General features: G+C 39.7%; 1 protein-coding gene across 2 annotated transcripts in view; it reads left to right on the forward strand.

Moving 5' to 3' along the window:
- GGACT (gamma-glutamylamine cyclotransferase) overlaps window positions 1–21,425 on the forward strand; it is a 29,456-nt gene that overhangs the window by 1,382 nt on the left and 6,649 nt on the right. The gene's annotated exons all lie outside the window — the stretch shown is intronic.

Here is a 21,425-nt window from a genome sequence, read left to right on the forward strand (position 1 = left end):
ATTTCCTGCACTTTCTGTATCTTTTTCCCTTTTAGAGTTATGTAAACATTTTGCTTTTGAGTTAAGGCTCATTTAGCTGTATCTATATTAACTCCACACAATTAACTTCCTCATTTTTTGCTTCAGGGCTTTTTAATTTGCTACTTCTGTAATTTTTGCCATGGTGTGAAAATATCAAAGTAGCAACTATATAGAGCTTAACGTACAGAGGCATAACTATAAATATCTCCATGACCAAGTTGTTTCATGTAGGATTGTGTGAAGACTGGACTTGTTTTATATACTCTCTAGTTTAAGCAGGCAGTCAACCTGTAAAAGCAATTTCTTGACAATTAAAATTGTTCATTGTGTGACACAGGCTTTAAATTTCACATGTCCGAATGAAAAATGGGCATATTTCCATCTTCCTTCTCCCTTCCCCCTGAGAAAAGCCTTAAAAACCTCAACTGTGTCTATGAAGTGTATGTGTCCTCAGCTAGCACTGGTCTCCTGCCCTTGCTCCATGGTAGCTGTCAAAGTGATATGAAAACTAACATGTCTTTTTACCTAAGTGTATTACAGCATTCTGTTGCCATCAGTAAATAAAAGCTACACAGAACAGATGTCTGTTGCAGTCTTGAAACCTGAATTGTCAAAGGCGTTACACGTTAAACAAAAAATGGACTTCCCATACATTGCTAATGTTTTAAAATTTAAAATATTGCTACACAAATATTAACTACTTAATATGTGTGTCGTACTTCATTTTGCTTGTGTTTTTGCAGCCTGTTCTCACTTTCCAAATTACTGTGGTGTTCTGCATCAGCTTTGCAACCAACTTTCTTTGAGCTTGTTCTGAATTTGTTTTGAGACCACTGGAATATTGAACAAAGCTTTGCTTGGTCACAGAAGAGAATAGGTCATGTTGTCGGTATCTGTCATGTCATCTGCTCCTTATAAATTTCTTTTTGGTGCCTTCTTTATGTGTGTGATCAAATTTTTTTCCTGATCATTTTCTCATATCAGTTCAGGATAGAACTACTGGTTTGAATGCTTCACTTACTGCAGTGTATGCTTTCTAGCCTTTAGAAAGGATAATCATGTCAGTTCATGCTTTCCTTCACTGATTTTTGCTGTGGAAAGATAGCCCCCCCTGAGAGTGCAGAGCACAGACCAGGCCTGGTTTTGCACCAGACATCCTGCTGTCTCTCCCACCCACTGCTACACTGAGCACAGCCTCCTCGCTTGAAAAAGTGTCCTCTGGTGTTGGCTTTAGCCCTGGTTTGCAGGGAAGGCTGGGCTAGGTAACCTTCAAAGGTCCTTTCCAACCAATATTCCCCTGTCTATATGTTTTCATGACTCCTAGTAGTAACCCAACTACCTATTTCAAAAGAAGTTTGAAAATAACTATCATTTGACTGCTGCTGTAAGCACAATTTTTGCCTGTTCTGCTTCTGTTGTTCATAGGGTTGTGTTTGCTCTTGTTGAGGAACTTCTGGGAAGTGAGGTTACATGACTGCATGATCTGCATTTTGAATTTGTGAGTGTTGGTACAGGCACAAAGGTGCAGTCATGAGGGTGTCATGAAGTGTAATAAGGAAATAATAAATTCCAGAAGTATTTTGTGGCATCTGATTTTTGCTGCTAGCTCCAGTACACTTTTACTCTCCAATGGATCAGTCAAATTATTCTTCTGTGTAATCTGTTTGTAGCAAAAAATACGCTTTGTTTCACTGTAGTTTTTGTCATCTCTTTTTTGGAGCAATGTACTTTTTTAATTTTCTATTGCTATTCAAGTCTTGCTGTATGTTTCTCATGATCTAAAAGCATGTGCTCTTTGAATTTGAACCTAGTTGAACAATTTTCATAATTCTCTTGATTTAAGTAGAATTGAATGTGAAACTTGCATGACATTTTAAGTGACATAAAATGCTTAAGCAGAAAACACTTGCCATGATGGGACACATTTTCCATATGAACTTATGCTACCTTTTTTTTTCAAAATTTTTTTTTCAGCATTCTGAAAGGGGGGTATTACATAGATAATTTAATAAGAGACAGGGAAAATGCACGGATGTAGTCGTACCATCGACTTTGCGAATATAATACCTTTTTCATTCTGTCTCTGAAGAGAGTGCTTAATACATCTTTTCTTCAAAACCAGAACTATTCCAGCAGTAGTAAATCGCTGTTCTTAAATCAAAATCTGTAGCTATTTAGAATTTTCTGCTCTTTTTCACTACAAATGTTTAATTACATTTTATGGACCATGTCAGATACAGCTCTCTTTTCCTCACTTCCAGAAATCAACTAATGCTAAAGAAGGACAGACTATACCAGGATAATATAACATTCTATATATTTACCATTACAGTGTTTTTCAAGAATACCCTTTACATTAAGATTTTTGGCCATTGTAATTTCTTTAAGCACGTCAGCTATTTCCTCTTAACATCTTGAGAAAACTTATTGAATATCCCTGTCACTCCTGATTTCTCTGTCTTACAAGACACCTCTTTTCCTTTGGAATTACTTGTATAACCACCTCTCTCTGCAGTGTTTGGATTGTCATTGTTCATGTCCTTTACTAGCAGATAGTTGCCATCACATTGCTGATGTTCTGACAGAAGTTCTTGGCCAGACACAGTCGCTTTTTCTCATCCCTCTCCTGAAGCTTTGCCTTTTTCCAGTGCTGTGTGTTGCCACTGTACCTGCGATCGTCCCACCTGCACCAGCCTTCAGCTGGGCAAGAATATCTATATTAGGATGACACTGCAATTTTAAATGTATGTGCTACCAAATAACACCAGAGTAATTACAAGTCTATTTTTCTTTGTCTTCTTTCCCTCCACTCATTTCATCTAGCCTGGTACAGTCCCACAACTTTTTTTGCAGTATAATTCAGGTTGGAAGGGACCTCAGGAGTCTCTAGTCCAAACTCCTGATTCAAAGCAGGGTCACCTGTGTGGGCAGACCACGCTCTTCAGAGCTTTATCTGGTGTGTCTTGAAAACCTACAGGGACAGAGACTACACAGCAGCTTCAGTGTATGTCTGCATCATGAAAACCCTTGTCTTTGAATCAAGTTGGGGCCTCTCTTGCTTTCATTTATACCTGTTGTTTCCCCAACCCCCACTTGCACCACTGTGAAGGGCTTAGCTGCGTTTTCTGGATAACCTCCTCATGGGTAAGGGGAAACTGCTGTGAGGTCACCCCAGAGCCATCTTTTCTCTGGTTGAACAGGCCCAGTTTTCTGAGCTGCTTTTCACAGAGTGAGTGCTTCTGCCTCATGATCATCTGAAGTCGCCGCAGTTTATCAATACTTTCCTTGTACTGGGGGCCCCAGAACTGGATGCAGTATTGTAGGTGTGTTCTAGTGAGTGTCAAGTAAAGGGAGATCATCACTTCCCTCAAGCTGCTGGTTGTGATTCTGTTAGTACAGTGCAGGACACTCACCTTCTTCGCTGCTTTCTTTGTTCAGCAAGGTGTATTCATGCGTAAGGTATTATGGTAAGAATGAGTAAGGTAAATCATTGAGATGTCAGAGGAACTGTGGCTCTCAGCCAGCATCATCTTGACTGCTGTACTGCACTTTTGGATGAGTCCTGGCTCCCCAACAACAGTCAGGGTTTTAGCTTTCCCATTAGTGAGGAAGGAGATGTAGATGTCCATGTCTCATCACAAGTCTAAAACTCTGTTTACTTGTATTTCCCACAAGTCTTGGGAACACTTGTTGGTATTATGTTACTTTCTAGTAACAGTATCATGGACAATTCAAATAGCGTTTTGGAATGGTAGTATAAAAGACTTCCCTTTTCTCCCAAATATTTTCTGCTGCTGATCTGGACTCAATCTTCTACAGTTCTTCTCTTGTATCTCTCCATATCTTGGGTATCAACCTGTACCTCTGCTCTGGCCTTCTGCATCACTAAAAGTTATCTACATATCTAATGAGATATGTCATTTGATACATTTTGCCTTCTGTCAGACCAGTTTGTATACAGGACTTTAAGGTTTTGTTGGTTCTACTGATGTGGTACTGATAAGAATTGTGGGTTTGTACCTCACCACTGTCCCGCCTCTTCCATCTTGCTCTCCAGGTGACAGACTTGAGTTTGAAATCTGAGTTTTCATTTGTAGTTGGTGGCAAGAGATTCATCTCACATCTCTCTGCATCAACTGGTGAAGCCTGAGTGACGAGTCTAGTTTCTGAACTTCAGGAAATTAAATTTAAGTGACATGAATACGACCCTCTGGTTTGTAAGAAGTTATTAACAGCATTCTTTCTGAATTATTTTACATTGAACTCAAGTGTTTGTTGTTTAATTGCACATTAAACAGGCTACAGTGTAGACACTAAATTTTAGCACTTATATCAGTATGTAATTTTAATAATGTCTATGGATTCTATCCACTCTACCTTCTGTAAAAAAAACAGTTTTGTTGTTGCTTGGATCTGTCTGAATTCCTCTAGAAATCAAAGGTAACAGGCTAGATTATTTCCCATCAGGAGGGGCACAGTCCACATACACAGTAATACTGAAAGCTGTAAGGAAAATAGAAATAAACCAATTTTCTTCAAAACATATTGCTGAGAAAAATGATATTGAAAGTGAGACTACAAGTAGTGAGTGAGAAACAAGGGTCTTGTTTTGGTTTTGTGTTGGCAGAATGATGATTGTGGTGGTTTTGAATAACATCTAGACCTAATGATGAACAAGGAATTCATGTTAGTTGTGGTATGAGAGTAAGACCATGACAGAATTTCATTAGCTAACAGCTTCATTAGAAGTAATTATGGGTTGTTTTAGTGTAGAGGGAAATGGTAGGTAGATAAGCCAAAGTACATGAAGGGCACCGCTTGAAGTTGTAATCCTTTTGTCTTTAATTTTCTTTTTATTCTTTACATTCACTCTTTTAATTCTTCTGTTAGTTTTGTCTTTTTTAAGCTAATTTAGCTAATTTCATGACCTGCAATTCACTACGGGTGCTGGAATAAAACATTTCAGATTCAGATAACACACAGTGGTGCTTCAAGCTCGAAAGAAAGTGTTTAAGGCTGTTTAATCATTGATTTAGCATCAGTAGTTGGAATTCCTAAACTAGAAGCTACAAAATAATTGGTATCACAAGAAAGCAAACTTGAAGGCTCAAGTGGTTTGCAAGTCTAGAAGTGCAACTGGAAGATGTTGCCCAGTAAAGTAACTGGTTCTGTCAACATCTTTACACGTGTCTGGTGAAGGGATATTGGCCCTTTCCTTGGCATCTCTCAAATTTAGGTTGTAAGACAGTATAATTGCTGTGCCCCATGCAGTCCATCTCCATGCCACTAGGCACCAGTCTTCTGTTTGTCCTTCTGTGTAACTCCTGCCTCCCTTTAGTGATGACATTCGTCTGGCCTCTGGTTTTTATTTATTTTCCTGTACTCAAGGGGTTATGGGACTATACACTGGTGACATGTTGAATGAGTGCCAGAGTACACTCTCTTGTCTGGATTCACTTAACCCAGCTCACCTGGGCTGAGAGAACAGTTTTCTACAGTGAGGCGGCAGGTTCTTGTTAGTGTTTCAGTCTGGGGGAAAATGGGAATCCTTCATGGGTTTTGTGAAAAGCTCGTGGAAAAGGAAGAGAAATGTAAGGAGGCTGGAGAAAGGGATTAATCATGTAAGCATCCACAGTAACAAATTGCAGAGAAAATTATTGGATTCAGATTTTTTGTAATTCAGGTCAGATTTGTGCTCACAATAGGACTTGTTCAGAGATGAACTGTTATCAGAATACATGGGTGGAAAAATTGGAGGCAACTGAAGAAAGGAGTTTTAAGCAATAGCAGTTGGGTACAGATAATCAGACAAAGGATGAAAAAAATAATTACGTGCCATGGTTGTCAGCTGAGTTGTGATGGTCTGTGATTTATAGATAGGAGTAGAAGAAGGGTATAGGCATTAGGTTTCCTTATTCCCCTGACAGCTTATCTGTGAGGGTGCTCAAGGGAGATTGTGACTTGAAGAACAACTTAAGCCCAAACTTATTCTGTGCAAAGGAAGAACTCTAAAGAAGATGTGACAACCCTACAGAGATTAGAAAAGTGAGGGGAAAAGATTACTAGAGAATGCTAGATGGAAAATGTAATCTTGGGGTGAATGTCAGCATTTAAATATGTTCAAGAGTATATATCAATTACTATTGATTTTCTTTGAGGCTGTAGTTTAGTGAAGCCAACAAAACTTAGATTTTCTGTAGAATGAGTAAGCAAGACTCTGAGCTCAGTGTTGCATAATATTTTCACTGAAAGGGGATGGAGTAACAGCATGTGTGTGGAGTGTGGCAACGTGTACTTTGAAGCAGTGCTTTAAAAATACATCACTGCACAACACTAAGTACTGCTTTGTCTCAGGTTGCCTGTGAGGTGTGGAATCACTGTTTGGTAAGTATTGCGTTTGGATGTGGGCATAGAGATTTAAATTATATTTTAGGTTCATGATTTCTTTCTTTTGATTAAGCCATCTTAAGGCAGTGGGCCTTATTTCATTATTATGGTTCCAGACATAACACATTTCTCAGTAATGTGATTATTTATGTAGTTTTTTGAAGTTTCAGGAAACCTGCATAGGAGAGACAAAACATCTTGGAGAAGACAAACAGGTGCAGTAAAGAGGGTGGTTGGTGTTTTTTCGTCTTTCTAGTATAGGGCTTCTTAATGAGATATGCTGGCTGTTTTTTCCTCTCCCTTCTATTCTTGTTTATATTTACCTTTATTTATCTTGTCAAAATATCAAGAAATTTAGGTCAAAATATATCTGGATCCATCTGCTCATCTAGTCTGTTCTTTTACTGCTAGTAGTTATTATATCTTTTAATTAAGTATGCTTAATGACAGTTTACTACATTAATGGGTGGCATCAAATATCTTTAATGTTCTACATGATGAACTTACTAATGCAGAGAAGGTTTTTTTCCTAATTTCTGTGTATCAAAACAATGATTTAATCTCTTTAATTTGTCAAATTGTAGTCTATATGACTTACATGTTAACTTCAATTTCTTTGTTGTTTTAGGTGAAAACTTGAATAGGCTCTATAATTGAGCTGCTTTTAGCAGAGGAGTATTATTACCACAGTCATGTTATGAATACAGGAAATGTTTATTCATTGACACAGTGATCTATTTCAGTTTTGAATCTTGTTGATTGTAGTTATTCTTTTGATATAACTTTGTGCTCTAAATCTTACAACAGAGTTACCAGATATAAAGCCCATGACTGACTTTTCAATTCTAGGTTCTTCAAATATGTTTTAATTTTTATTTTGGTTTTTGAGGTTGACCATCAATGTTGACATAACCTGCTTTTAAACAGGGGTCTGCAGAGTGGTGCAGCAGGCACATGACCTGGTTCGTATTAGGATAATTTGCCTTTCATGACCATGCCAAATCTGGTAATTTGGTTTCACATCAGACAGGTCAGAAATAAATCCCATTTGGGTAATTCTTAAGATGACACATGGGATGGATTATTTCTTTGACATTCCCCCACACTGCGCTCCAGTTCTTTACGCCAGCTCCTAAGCCCATCAGCCCAACTACATTATCAGATGGATTTTTACTTTAGGTAGTAGTGATGCTTTGGGAATGTGTTTAGGAAAAAATATTAGGAAATACTTTCAGTGACAGTGGAGCAGACAGTCTTAAGATTAATGATTTTATCTCTTAGCAGGAATAAACTCCCAGTAACCTTGTACTTTGTGATCCGTAAAAACTCTGCAGTATTAAAAGTATGCACTAATTTAGTATTTACTTCGGCAGCTCTTCTTGAGTCCCATCTCTGATTACTTATGTGTTTTGGGCAGAGCTGCTGCAGATGTAACTTTTGTAGTATGTTGTCTGAGCTACCACAACATAATCACTTAACTGTCTTTCTAAGAAACACGTATTAACTTACCTTGTTCTTTTTGATAAGACCTATGGCGTTGCTCTGCATTACACCCATATGCACGTGTAACGATTTACCTGTGAATCTCCAGTGAGATCACATATGCCAAAACAGTCTGTGAACAAATGTGTGTGCAAGATTTTTTCCTGTATGTCTAGAAAAATAGTCCTAGATCTTGTCTACAGTTGCCTCATTGACACTTTGGAGGAAAACTGCATGAGGGTATACATTTTCAGTTATTCTGTATCAAAGTGATTTATCTCACCAGCTTGCTATCAATAGAACAAATAAAGCCTATGCCTATAAACAAAATATATTTTATATTTTTAAAATCTCTAATAAATAGCGATTATTTAAGAACCTCTTGCAATCAAAATACCTCATATCTGTGATCTGAAAACAGTGTTTGGGAAGAAAAATAGACAAAACGGAGAGAAGGCTTGTATTTTTTTGTTTGGATTTTGAGCTGCTTTTACATGCAATATATAAAACGGGACGGCACCCTGCAAACCCCATGTAGCTTCCAACCTAAGAAACAGAGGCCTGAGAGAGGGAATGGTAACAGGGAGATGTGCAGCAGTTCTTGAGGCTGTGGCAGTGCAGTCCTGCATTGTTCTCACACTTTTCCTTCTTTCAGTGCTTTTATCGGCCAAAACTGTTCAGCTGGCCTGGCACTGCTCTGCCTTGGAGCCACACATACCTCGTGTGTGCCAGATCCAGCCAAAGCCAGCTTCAGCTGCACAGCAGGCTTTGACTGCACCATCTCCTAGAAAGTAGAAAAATTAGATTAATGGCCTTTCTCCTGAGGGCTCTAACCCATGTCTTTTAGGAACATTGAGTCTTGTTTGGCCTTTTGAAACTGGATCACAGTGCAGAAAGCAACGTAAGATTTGTGGGGTCAGAGAGCATTCAGTGTACTACCTCGGGATTATGTTTTTGAGTGTGTTTGGGAGGTGCTACGTGGAGCGGGAATGGGGTGGGAATCCAGCATTTCATTCTCTCTTTTCAAGGTTATTGCTATTTACAGATAAAGCCTTCAAAAACAAGTAATTGCATAATGTATCACCTATAAACAGGCAGGGAGTGGGATCTAGAATTCTCTTATTGAGGTAGCAGGAATCTAATGAGCGGACCACAGAATCAGTCTCTTGCAGTGTCTATGAGTCTAGCATTACTTTTCGTGCATAGCATATGAATCAAACTGCCTTTTAATTTTACTTTTTAAAGGAGAGCTAAGAGATTGTCTCATCCAGTTCCTTGGCAGTGGTAGTGTTATTTCTGATAGAGATTTGACTGACTTGCTGTTAAGGATAGTCAGTAGTGAAGGATTTCCAGCTTTCCTGGATGGTCTGAGCTCTTCCTAGGCACTGTGCTTACCAATAGATGGTTAGTCTTCCCTAATGTCCATTTTTTGAATTTAAGCTCATCGGGTCTTCTGTCCAAATAGGTACAGAAAGCAGCTTACTGCCTTTTTCTATTACAGTATGCTTTCGTATACTTGAAAGCATGACCCTATTTTCTCTAAAACAATTGATCGCAGTGCAGTCTCTTGTTTTTTGCCTATAGGTTGTGGTTTCTTGACCTATGATTGCTCTCTCTCTTCTGTCCAACTGATGACGTTTCTCTCGGAGCACAGTGCTCAGAGCTGGACGTGCTACTCAATTTGTGACCAGATCAGAGCACAAGATTATGTTCACGTGTTTTACTACTGATGCACTTATTTGTATGTAAACATTAGGAAGTTATTTTGCCAAGAGTACCACATTGTTGACTCACGTTCAGTTCATGATCATTGTAACTGCCAAATCTCTTTATGCAGAACTGCTGTTATGCTCATCTTTCCCCAGAATTTGGTTATGCTGTTGATTATTCTTGGCTGATCTTAGAGCTCTGCACTGGCCATCCTTGAACGGGCAGCAGTTGTGCAGGGGCTTGCAACTGTCTCATTAGCCTTGTGCACAGCCTCTTGCATCTTTCACATCATTGAGTGAATCATAAGTCATAGAATACCAGATTGGAAGGGCCACAGAATCATCTGGTCCAAACTTCCTTGGCAAAAGCACGATCTAGACAAGATGGCCCAACGCCCTGTCCATCTGAATCTTAAAAGTGTCCGATGTTGGGGAATCCACTGCTTCCCTGGGGAGATTATTCCAATGGCTGCTTGTTCTCTTTGTGAAAAATTTCCTTCTTGTGTCTAGTCGGAATCTCCCCAGGTGTAACTTGTACTTGTTACCCCTTGTCTTTTCCATATGACTCCTTATAAAAAGAGAGTCTCCATCTTCTTTGTAGCCACCCTTTAAATACCGGAACATGGTGATAAGGTCTCTCCTAAGCCGCCTTTTCTCAAGGCTGAACAAGCCCAGTTCTCTCAGCCTTTCCTCCTATGGCAGCTTCCTAGTTCTTTGATCATTTTTGTGGCCCTTCTCTGGACTCTTCCAGCCTGTCCACATCTTTTTTTGTTTAGCGGGGACCAAAACTGAACACAGTATTCCAGATGTGGCCTGACAAGCACTGAGAAGAGTGGGATAATGACCTTTGTCTCTGCTGGTGATGCCCTTGTTGATGCAGCCCAACATCCTGCTGGCTTTCTTTGCTGCAGCAGCCCACTGTTCACTCATTGAGCCACTTGTCCACCAGGACCCCCAGGTCCCTTTCCACAGAGCTATTCCCCAGCTGGGAGTGTTTCTATTACCAGAATTTTCCTGCTACTGGAATGAATATAGCAAATTTTGGACATATGTCCAGTTTGAGATGAACCTCTGATAAATATTAAATAGCCTTTCTAAACATTTTTTTACCAACAGTTTAAGTACCAACAGTTCTTGTTAAATCATGTTTTTCTAGCTTCCTTCTGGGAATACCATGAGCAACAGTGTCAAAAGTTCTACCAAGGTCAAAATAAAGAACTAGTATAGATCAAGATCAATGATTGCTTTTCAGCATCTGGACATCTTACCAGCTGTAGAGGTAGGAAACTGCCTCTGTGAGTGTTTTAAATCTTAGTTTTTTATTACTATAATGTCTGCATCCTTTCTTTCTTCCATAGGAACTGGCATCAGAAATAGCAGATGTGTCCATCCAAGTGGAGTCTCCAGGGTCTGTCTGGGCAGTGCTGTCCTGATTGGTCTCACCCAGGCAGCGTGGGCTGCTCAGCCTCTCCTGCTGGGCACAGGTCAGGCTGCTCCGCTGAGCAGCTCTGCACAAACCTTTTCGACCCCTGTATTACATCAGCAGTTGTACTTCTGCTCCTGTTCATGTCCAGTTTAAGCACATTCTGATTCAGTGACCACTGAATGCCTGTGTCTTTTGGGAGGATTTGGGAGAAAGGGGTCCCTTAAGACCTGTGGTTTTTTGTAGTTCTCCCTTTTGAAAAGGGATGTGGGAAAGAGATGAGGGGCTGTGGACTCCTAAAATAGTTGACATTTTGTTTCACAGAAAACTTCTGGTGTTTGTTTTTATTTTTTTGCTCTTGGGGTTTTTTGTTCTGACATGCTGAAGCTGGAGAGAACAAGTGACATTGTTATACTAAATAGACAGGTTTTACATGCATGCTTGAACTCTGTTAGCCTATCAGACTTAGGTAGCCTCTTTTAAAAATTATTTATGTTAACATCTGTTTAAATCAAGCAATTTGGAGAAGAGCTCTTTTTTATTAATGACTCAGCATCCCTCTTCTCAGGCCTCTGCTTTTTTTCAGCTTTCCTTGACTACTTTTTTGTTTATATGGGTTTATGTTACTTGATAACAGTATTCTAGGTTGCTTTGCTTGCCTATCTCCCTTTTAGGTGATTTGATCTTCTATCATAAAAAAGGTGGCCCTCCCCAAATCAGTCAAGAAGTAGGAAGTACCTTGCTGGATCATGGGGATCTCCTGCAAACATTGTCTATGGGTCCTAGGTATGCGTTCAACTGAAAATAATTCCTGTACCAGTGTTAGCCTTTTTGTTCTAGCTTTAAATTCCACAGTGGTTGCACTAAAATGTGGAAACCTCATACCTATACAAGTCTCTGAAAAAACAGTGAAAGACAATATGACTATTGGAGAGTCTGCTGTAGAAAACTCATGGGTAATTAGTGGAAATGGCAGTCTGAATGTGCTTTTACAAAATGAATTACAAATATCTTGACCACCCCTTCCTCTGTTTTCTGATACAGAATTTGCTTCCAAAATAGAACCAAAAGGTTCTGAAATCTCGAAAATATTGCATTTGTGTTATAATATATTTCATAATATATGATATATATATAATATATTTCAATCTGCCTTGTATAACAAGGTTATGACTCTTCTTGCAAAAGTTCAAGATTCTTTCACTAATTCATTTGAAAAGCTAGAATAAAAGAAAAAAAGAAGAATAAAACAACACATAGCACAATGTAAATCTCATAACAATTGATCTAGCTGCTTGCCATAATTCCGTTTGGGTTTTGAAATAAGCTTAAAAAGCTGAGAAACTCTCATTCTCTTACAAAGTTTAAAGCAAATAAATATATGTATCTTCTTATTATTTTAATGAAATAGAGTCACCAATTCTGACTCTCTTTGCATTTTCCATGAATTTGTCAATTTTTTTATCGGCTCTGTCTTGCTGATACAGTGGAGGGAGAGACTGAGATTAATTAAATCTTCTTTGATATTTAATTTTTTTATTTATTATCTTGGAGATCCAAGGAGCTCCAAACAATAATCAATCAAAATCACTTCTCTCTGTGTGTTCTCAGTAGAACCATCATAATAACCAATTAATACAGCCCTAGGCTGGATGGAAGAATAGTTATTAGCCGATACAAAAACTGATTGCAATTAGCAAAATTCTGGTGTAGCAGAAGTAACCAGTCAAAGACTTTTTGCAACACAGGTGTAGGATTTAGCTTGCTCAAAATATGGGGATGCAGCAGAACTTTCACTTTGTTTCAGGCCTTTTTTGACCTTGACTAAGGGATGAAGGCTTTTAGACACCTTGAGTTTCATTTTTAAAATGACCTGTTGTGGTCACTTAACTGATTGTGTATCATTTTACCACAAAAATTATCTGTGTGCGTCACTTCCCATGATTTTCTATGGTTCCACTTCTTTTGAAGTATTACTGCCCTAAAATCAAAGCACACATACACAACTGCAGAGCATTTTAGAAATATACAGCGTTATTCTGGTGACACCAGGTGTTGAAAGTAAAAAATGTAATGCATTATGTATTCAGAAGCATACCTTTATTAATTGATAGTTATTGTGGGGTAAACAGTGAACTAGGGAAGGTTTGTAATTTGACAATAATTTGAGTTATGTTTTAAAAGAAATCTGTTGAAAATCAGAAGTGATTTTTTCATTACCTGTCTTTTTAAGCCATATCAAAAAGACAAAAGCAAATTCTTGTATGGTTTCTCTTCTTCCTGTGTTTTAAGTAATGCACCGTTTCTTGATTTACATCCAGTGGTAACTCTCTAATTACATTATTTAATTTCTCTTTAGTTAATTAGACTCACTAAGTGAGTATTTGCTTAAAGAATGCAAAAGTAAATTAACTGAGATTTCCAAATGTCCCTAGATACCGTCTGTTAAATCTGGGACAAATGGTGTTCAAAATAATAACATATTCCTGTATTTGGGGATTGGGTGTTAACCAGAAGCTGATGTACTACATGATATTTGGGCAGGGGGAGTGCCATTGTGAGGGCAGTAACTGATCTGTTCAAGGGCTGAAATGTAACTTTATATGGCCAAGTTAGATTAATCAGTTATTTAATAATGTTTTGTGTATTTTCAACATTGTATGGATAATGTTTATTTCTAAGTTTTTCAGTTAACATCATCTTAAGTCTAAAATTTGATATTTGGTTAATCTGTAAAATCATCCCTTTTTATTTCAGCTTTCCATTGTGGAATGTATTTGATGTGAGGGTATACTAGTGTCCCCCCAGAACTACCTCTCGAAACGCCCAGGGCATAGTCGCTATGAGCCAAGACCTTCCAGGGGAAGCAGTCTGATTTTAAAAGCACGGTGCCGACTTCTCCGTGGTATTTCCTGGAGGCTCTTCTCTCTTCTCTCTTCTTCTCTTCTCTTCTCTCTTCTCTCTTCTCTCTTCTCTCTTCTCTCTTCTCTCTTCTCTCTTCTCTCTTCTCTCTTCTCTCTTCTCTCTTCTCTCTTCTCTCTTCTCTCTTCTCTTCTGTTGTGGCATAAAAATAAATTATAAGTGGTGTTATACTTTAAATTAGCAGAAAGTTTCTAACAAGAAGAGCAGTTGGGTTTATATATCAGTTTGGGCTGAGAGGAGGTACGTGTTGAAAATGTCTATTGATGCCAATGCAAGAAGAAAGTTTTCACTTAGAGGGACAGAGAAGTCTTAGGACTTGTTCTTCCTGTCCTGCTTATCCTGTTCACTGACACTGAAATTGGAAAAAGTAAAGTATAAGGAAGTGAACTGGAGCATACTGTCTGTGTTACTGGATATTTGGGACCTATTTGGAAAGCTGAGATCCCAATAAAGCAGAGAAATAAAATAAAGCCCATTGCAGCAGGTAGTGTTCTCGTTTCCAGAGCGAACTTTGGAAAAGCATTAATATAGCGTTTCTGTTGTCACTTCTGTCTCACGTCCCATGGTACAGGCAGTGGCAGTTACCCTTTTCACACTGAAATCTGTGCATCCCTTTGATCTGCACTATTGAATAATAATGTAGCCAGTTTAGCCATGCTCTTCTCTCGTAATTTTGTCCTTTGTTATATGTGTGTGAGGAGGCTGTTTTGGGGAGGTATTAGAGCCAGTTGGAGGATATGCTAATTTATGCTTAAGGCTTAATCACCTTTGGTTGAAATCTGCTCCAATCCTAATTTAGCTACATCTTGAGATCTAGCTTGAGGCATTCAGAGCATTTTGTATTGCATTATTGCCTTGTCTGCCCTCCATGCCTCTTTTCCCAGCACAAAGTCTAGATTGATGGATAGGTGCAGTTGGACACTCTCCTAGATATGTTGAATGCTTTAAGGCATGTGAGTTTGCTCTGATGTGCACCCAAAGTAACCTTGAAGACTTACATCCCTAGAATGCTGTTTTTCAGCTATTCTGTATGCTGTCATGATGCAGGAACATATTGCAGATGGAAAGCACTTGGTTTGTAGATGTAAAATCCTTCAAAAAATGACATGGTGCTGGAAAATACGAGACTTCTAGGCACATAGGACCACCTTCGAATCATTAAATACAGACATGCATAGCTGCAGAAAAAGAAGTAATAGATGCTTGCCCTGAGATAATGCAAGTCACACAACTGTAAAAATAATAACAGGCTCTATTTGCAAATCTAAGCCATTCCATCTCTTTATTTTTAACCTTATAAAGTAGAGTGATCAAGGAAACAAACAACTTTCCCATCCGTGCACTTAACTTTTCATTGATGTTTCTGAGTACAGATGAGGTCACTTTCTTGCAGTTTTTCTAAATGAGATTTTACTAGTACATTTTGTGATATCTCCAGTGTTTCCTTGAAATACTTCTTCCAGTTGTGGTGCCCTCTTACAGCCATGTCATCTTGGTGGCTGGCACAGGTGTCCCTTGAAGCTGAGGAGGACAACATGCTGTGCTGGTATTTACTTCCAACATCTATCTGCTCATTCATGTGAGAACAGGGAATTCTCTGAATGGAAATGGTTGGGAAATGAGCATGTGAATTTCTGAGGACTGCAAAACCTACGTGATTCTTCTTGAGTATTATTTTCCCCTGGTCTACAGCATGGGTTTGTTCACTCATCATTCTGCAGTCAAAATATAAAAGAGTGTTTCCTTTTATGACACGGTCACCCATCTAATTGACCAAGAGAAGCCTTGATGGATTGTGGTGGTTTTGGATTTTAGTAAAGCTATTTCTGGATATTTTGTCCAGCATACAGCTAGACAAGCCCATAATACATTAGCTGATGGGGTGGGCTCAAAGAGTTATAGTAAGTGCAGTTACATCAGGCTGGCAGCCAGTCACCAGTGGAGTTCCTCTGCACTCAGTTTTAGGGCTAATGCTCTTTAATGTTTTTATAAATTATCTGGACACAGGAATCAAATGTACGTTAAGTAAGTTTGCTGATGATACTAAACTATGAGAAGCTGTGGGCTCCTCTGAGAGTAGAGAGGCCATACAGAGAGATCTGGATAGACTAGAGAGCAGGGCCATCACCAACTGTATGAAATTTAACAAGTGCCCTATTTTCCACTTGGGATGGGGTAATTGTGGTTATACGTACCAAGTGGGAGATGAGGTTTGAAGGTTTGGCTTGGTGACAAGTTGACTTCGAGTCAACAGTGTTACCTGGCAGCAAGAACAGCCAACCGTGTCCTCGGGCACATCAAGCACAGCATCGCTGGCCAGTCGAGGGAGGTGATTGTCCCACTCTGCACTGCACTGGTACAGCCCTACCTCCAGTGCTGTGGGTAGTTTGGGGCATCTCAATATAAGAACAACATCAAACTATTAGAGTGTGTTCAGAGGAGGGCAACCAAGATGGTGAAAAGCCTCGAGCACAAGACTTGCAAGGAATGGCTGAGGTCACTTGGTTTGTTCAGCTTGGAGAAGGCTGAGAGGTGGTGACCTCTGGCAGTCTACAACTTCTTCAAGGGGGGCAGTGGAGGGGGAGGTGCTGATCTCCTCTCTGTGGTGACCAGCGATAGAACATGAGAAAATGGAATGAAGCTGCATCAGGGGAAGTTCAGAAGATTGGACATTTGGAAAAGGTTTTTCACTGAGAGGGTGGTCAGTCACTGAAACAGGTTCCCCAGGGAAGTGGTCACAGCACCAAGCCTGTTAGAGTTCAAGGAGCATCTGGATGATGTTCTTAGTCATACGGTTTAGTTTTAGGTAGTCCTGACAGAAGAAGGGAGTTGGACTCGATGATCCTTATGGGTCACTTCCAACTTGAAATATTTTATGATCTCTTCATTGCCATCAAGTGTTGAGTCCCCAGAAGTTATTGTTAGTGATCTCTAAGCATATGTTTCACAGAGTCATAGAATGTCCTGATTTGGAAGGGACCCACAAGGATCATCGAGTCCAACTCCTGTCCCTGCACAGGACAACCCCACAGTTCACACCTTGTGTCTGAGGGTGTTGTCCAGTCTCTTCTTGAACACTGTCAGGCTTGGGGCTGTGACACCTCCCTGGGGAGCCTGTTCCAGTGTCCACCACCCTCTGGGGGAAGAACCTTTTCATAATACAAGGTTTCTGCACCTTGTATCATTTTAAAAAAAAAACCAAAACAAACCTTTCAATGACACAGCTCATAGGCCATCTAATATGTTTGTAACCTGAACATGTCCTCCTCAGGATGCAACACGCACTGATGTGGTAGGCACATAACTACTTGCTGTAGCAAGACCACTAATAAATAAAATAACATTGATTCCTGAGGAATATGATGGGTAAAACTTCTGTCTGTGCTTATTACCCCTTATTTTGATATAGTCCATTATGATCTTACTTTAACTCCTTATCAATATACAGTTCTTCCCTATGACTTGGTCTGGAAGTATTTTTCACTGCATATTAAATATTTTACTTGACTCCAAGTCTATTGCATTATCCTTGTCAAAGGAGGTGGTTTTAATGACATTAGTCTGGCTTTTTTGCATTCAGAACCACATTGCATATTATTCCTCTTCTCATTTACTTCCATTACTTGATTCTTCTTCCTTTATCAAGTTAGTAACAGAAATTTCTTCTCAAAGGTCACTGAAAAGAAGCTGCAGAGCACGTATGAAGCTATTTTCATTGATATAAATATTTATTTGTAAATAATTCTGTCTCATATAAATGTCAGGAAAAAAAATTCATCTGAATTATACAATTTTTTCCTATTACAGCCAGACCTTTGGTTTAAGATGCCTTGCATTAAGGCTTCCTTTCAGGGATCCTGGACACTGCCAAGGAGACCTTCACTTAGACCGAATTCTACATGCCATCATAAAACTAGAATAGCTTTTTTTTTAAACTGGAAATGTAGATCTAAGTAGACCTATGGAATTATTTCCATCAATATTTCTTGTAAGCCTCTTGTGGTTCCAGGAGAAGATTTAAGAGCTTGTGTATCTGTTTTTCCTTGTTCTTCAGTAAATATAGGCCTGTTTTAAATTTTGCATCAGACTACAAAACTTGTTTCTGCATCAGAGACCAAACTACTCCTTACCTGAAAGTAAACATTTCATTCAACGCATCCTTATAGGACTCCAACTAATTGGGAATTTCTTCTTGCTTATTTTTGACTCTACCAGGCAGGAAGATATTTGAGATTCTGGTCAGTGTGTCTTCTGGATGTGAAAGCAGTTACTCCAGTGCCTTGCTGAGTGCCATTTCAGCTTTTTTGGATGCCTCCAGAATACATATTTGTTTCTTCTGTGTAGAAGATAGCAGGCCAGTAAATGCATTTACTTTGAGATAAGGGTACTTTCCTGTTGATGAAGAAGAAGGTGAGGTATGTTTCAGATTTAATTGGAGGACTTTGCAAGTCTTTCTTGGAGAACAAAAATCAAGACCAGGACAGTTGAAATAACTCATTTGTTTTCTTTTCCTGATGATCTGTGACTTTTTCTGTTTTCTATAGTAAACGCAATACTAATTTCTAAACAGAAGTGATATGCCTCAGTGGGACTGAAATAATTATATACATCTGTTCACAGTTCTTTGTAGTTTTGATTTGGTGTTCTGTTTTGGTTTGCATTTGCTTACCTTTTATTATAGTAGAAAATGGTAGAAGAGATTTGCTGCCGAGATATGGATTGAGTTTTTATTTTTGACTTGTATTGAGCTGAAAGCTGAAATTCACTTTAAAAGTCTTTTTATTAAATAAAACTACCCGCATTGCTTATCAAAGTAAGACTTGCATACATATTTAATTAATTAAGCAAATAAAATAACTGCAGTTAGTGAATTAGAATAGAATAGAATAGAATTATAGAATCATTTAAGTTGGAAAAGACCCTTGAAATCATGGAGTCCAACTGTTAACCTAACACTGCCAAATCCACCACTAAACCAAGTCCCTTGGCGCCACATCTACGTGTCCTTTAAACACCTCCAGGGATGGTGACTCAACCACTTACCTGGGCAGCCTGTTGAGCTGATTTGGTTTGTTACCAGTATGTCACATGCTATATATCATGCTTTTCCACAAATTTGATTCATATACTGAAAGGATGGTACAAGCCTCCCTTCTTTAAAACAAAACCCAAACACACACCCCTCCAAAAAAACATAATCAGTTTCTTAGCTTTAAAAAAAAACTTGAATAAATTAAATCAAATGGAAGGAAAATGTTTATGTGTATCACAGAAACAGAACCTGTTGAAATTTTTTCATCTTTTCACATTCTCTACTCTTTGTCCAATAGCTATCTCCAGAGCAGCAGTTTGACTTGCTTCAGAGCTATAGCAGCAAACAAGTGATTCTGCAATTCTCCTTTATTATTATATGAATACTCCATTTTTTCCTTTTGTGCACCCTTAGTAACCTCAGCTGTGATCCTCCACATGTCAAGAAGGGCCTCTTCTGCTTCCACTGCTACCTGGTTGCATACGTACAAATAAAAAAGCATTCATGTTAGTATGTCTTCTATGAGTAGATACATCTTATTTTCCACTACTCCTACTGAGCCTCACAAAATTTGTATGAACCTGCTTCTGAGTGAATGTGTTGGCCATTACCCCACGCTGTCTCTACCCTTTCTGGTGGAGTATTTAAAATATTGTTTATGTTTAAATCTGGTGGTTCCTCCACTACAGCTGTTTTTAATCTTCCTCTCTCCTTTTCTGTGGGCCACTAACACTTTACAAGTAAAGCATGGCTCTGTGTAGAAAATCCTTGTATGTATATGTGGATGTTGTAAATGTGTATAAATTACCTTTCCTTGGCTCTTAAAAGCAGCCTGTAGTTCCCCAAGGAATTGCAGGCTGAAAAATAAACCAGTCTGTTGGGGTTTTCTGATGCTTCATTTCTGCCACGTTGGCCAAAGGTTTGTGTTTCAGTAGCTGGTCCATTCTGGGGTAGGTAAGTGGTTTCTGGAGGAAAAATAGTGCAGTGTTATGTGACACAATTCCCAGATTTATACCTGGATTTTCTGTTTGGTTCATTTAGTGGAGAACATTTTGTTAGCTGAATGTCTGTGCTTGCCTTTTTTTTTTTTTTTTTTTTTTTTTAGTGAGGTTTGAGGGGTGTTGCGTTGCTGTGAACCCTCTGCTCTCCGGAGCAGCCCCCCACTCTTCCATCAGGACCCCCACCCGGGCCTCACCTGTGCCTGGCCTGGGCAGAGTGCATCTCACAAGCCGCCCCGCACTGCGGCACCTCCACACCAGCCAGAGCAAAGGCACAAGGTGGCCTCCAGAGCCACAGGCTCCTGCCAGGGGAGGTTCCCATTGCAGAATGATGGGATCTCCTTTCCAGGCTCAGTCACACTCCTGAGGGATGAAGGGCCAGTGGTGTGCCATGACCTGGACACCTCTCCCCTCCTTACAGGTCATCATTGTGTGGCCGGTCATAGCATCACAGAACGTCCTGAGTTGGAAGGGACCACGAGGATCATCAAGTCCAGCTCCTGTCCCTGCACAGGACAACCCCACAGTTCACAACATGTGTCTGAGGGCGTTGTCCAGTCTCTTCTTGAACACCGTCAGGCTTGGGGCTGTGACACCTCGCTGGGGAGCCTGTTCCAGTGCTCCACCACCCTCTGGGGGAAGAACTTTTTCCTAACGTCCAACCTAAACTTCCCCTGGCACATTTCCCTGTTTCCCTTGTGTAAAGGCACCTCACGATCTTGCACAGACCCCATCTTTTCTCTCTTCCCCTTCTCTCTCTCACCATCTTTTCAGTGTAGAAAAATATGTTCCCATGCCTAGGTACTCAAAGTGTTTGTCGTGTTTCGCAGGCCGGGATGCTCTTCCTGGTCCAAAACAGCGAACTGACCGCTCCGGGTATTGGCATGTAAATCAGTGTGCTGACCTTGCAGGGAACCCGTCCAAGCTGCAGGCTGTGTCCTGAGCTTCAGGATGTCGGCAGTCTGAAACCCTGGGCTGTGCTCTGCATCTTAATGATGGAAACCACTTCAAATTCACGGTAGTATTCAAAACAGTACAGGGAGCAGGGCTGGCATAGCAGGGCTGCCCTATCAAAAGTTGTTTGCTACTTTTTTCCTGTAACAGCCATCTGGCATTTAAAATTAATGCTGTTCCTACCCACCTTAATTATTCTATGCAGAGATTTTGCCCAGCTGTGTGTTCATAGAATCATTTCAGTTGGAAGAGATCCTCAGGATCATGTACATGGAAAGCCAGTTGTCCCTTCTGTAAGACCTTCACCTGTGTTTGTAGGTGATTATGCCCCATCTTGTCAGCTCCTGGTTAAGCTAAACAGCCACCGCTTGTTCAGTCTGTGCCCTAAAATAACAGTCCTGGACTCCTTTCCTCAGTGCTCTGCCCTGAGCTTGTTCTAACTACTTTTGTAGTCCACGAGTTTCTGAATTGTGGTAACAAGAACTTGATATAATATT

Source organism: Caloenas nicobarica, chromosome 1 (assembly GCF_036013445.1).
Source record: "Caloenas nicobarica isolate bCalNic1 chromosome 1, bCalNic1.hap1, whole genome shotgun sequence".
In the NCBI taxonomy this organism is placed as follows: Eukaryota; Metazoa; Chordata; class Aves; order Columbiformes; family Columbidae; genus Caloenas; species Caloenas nicobarica.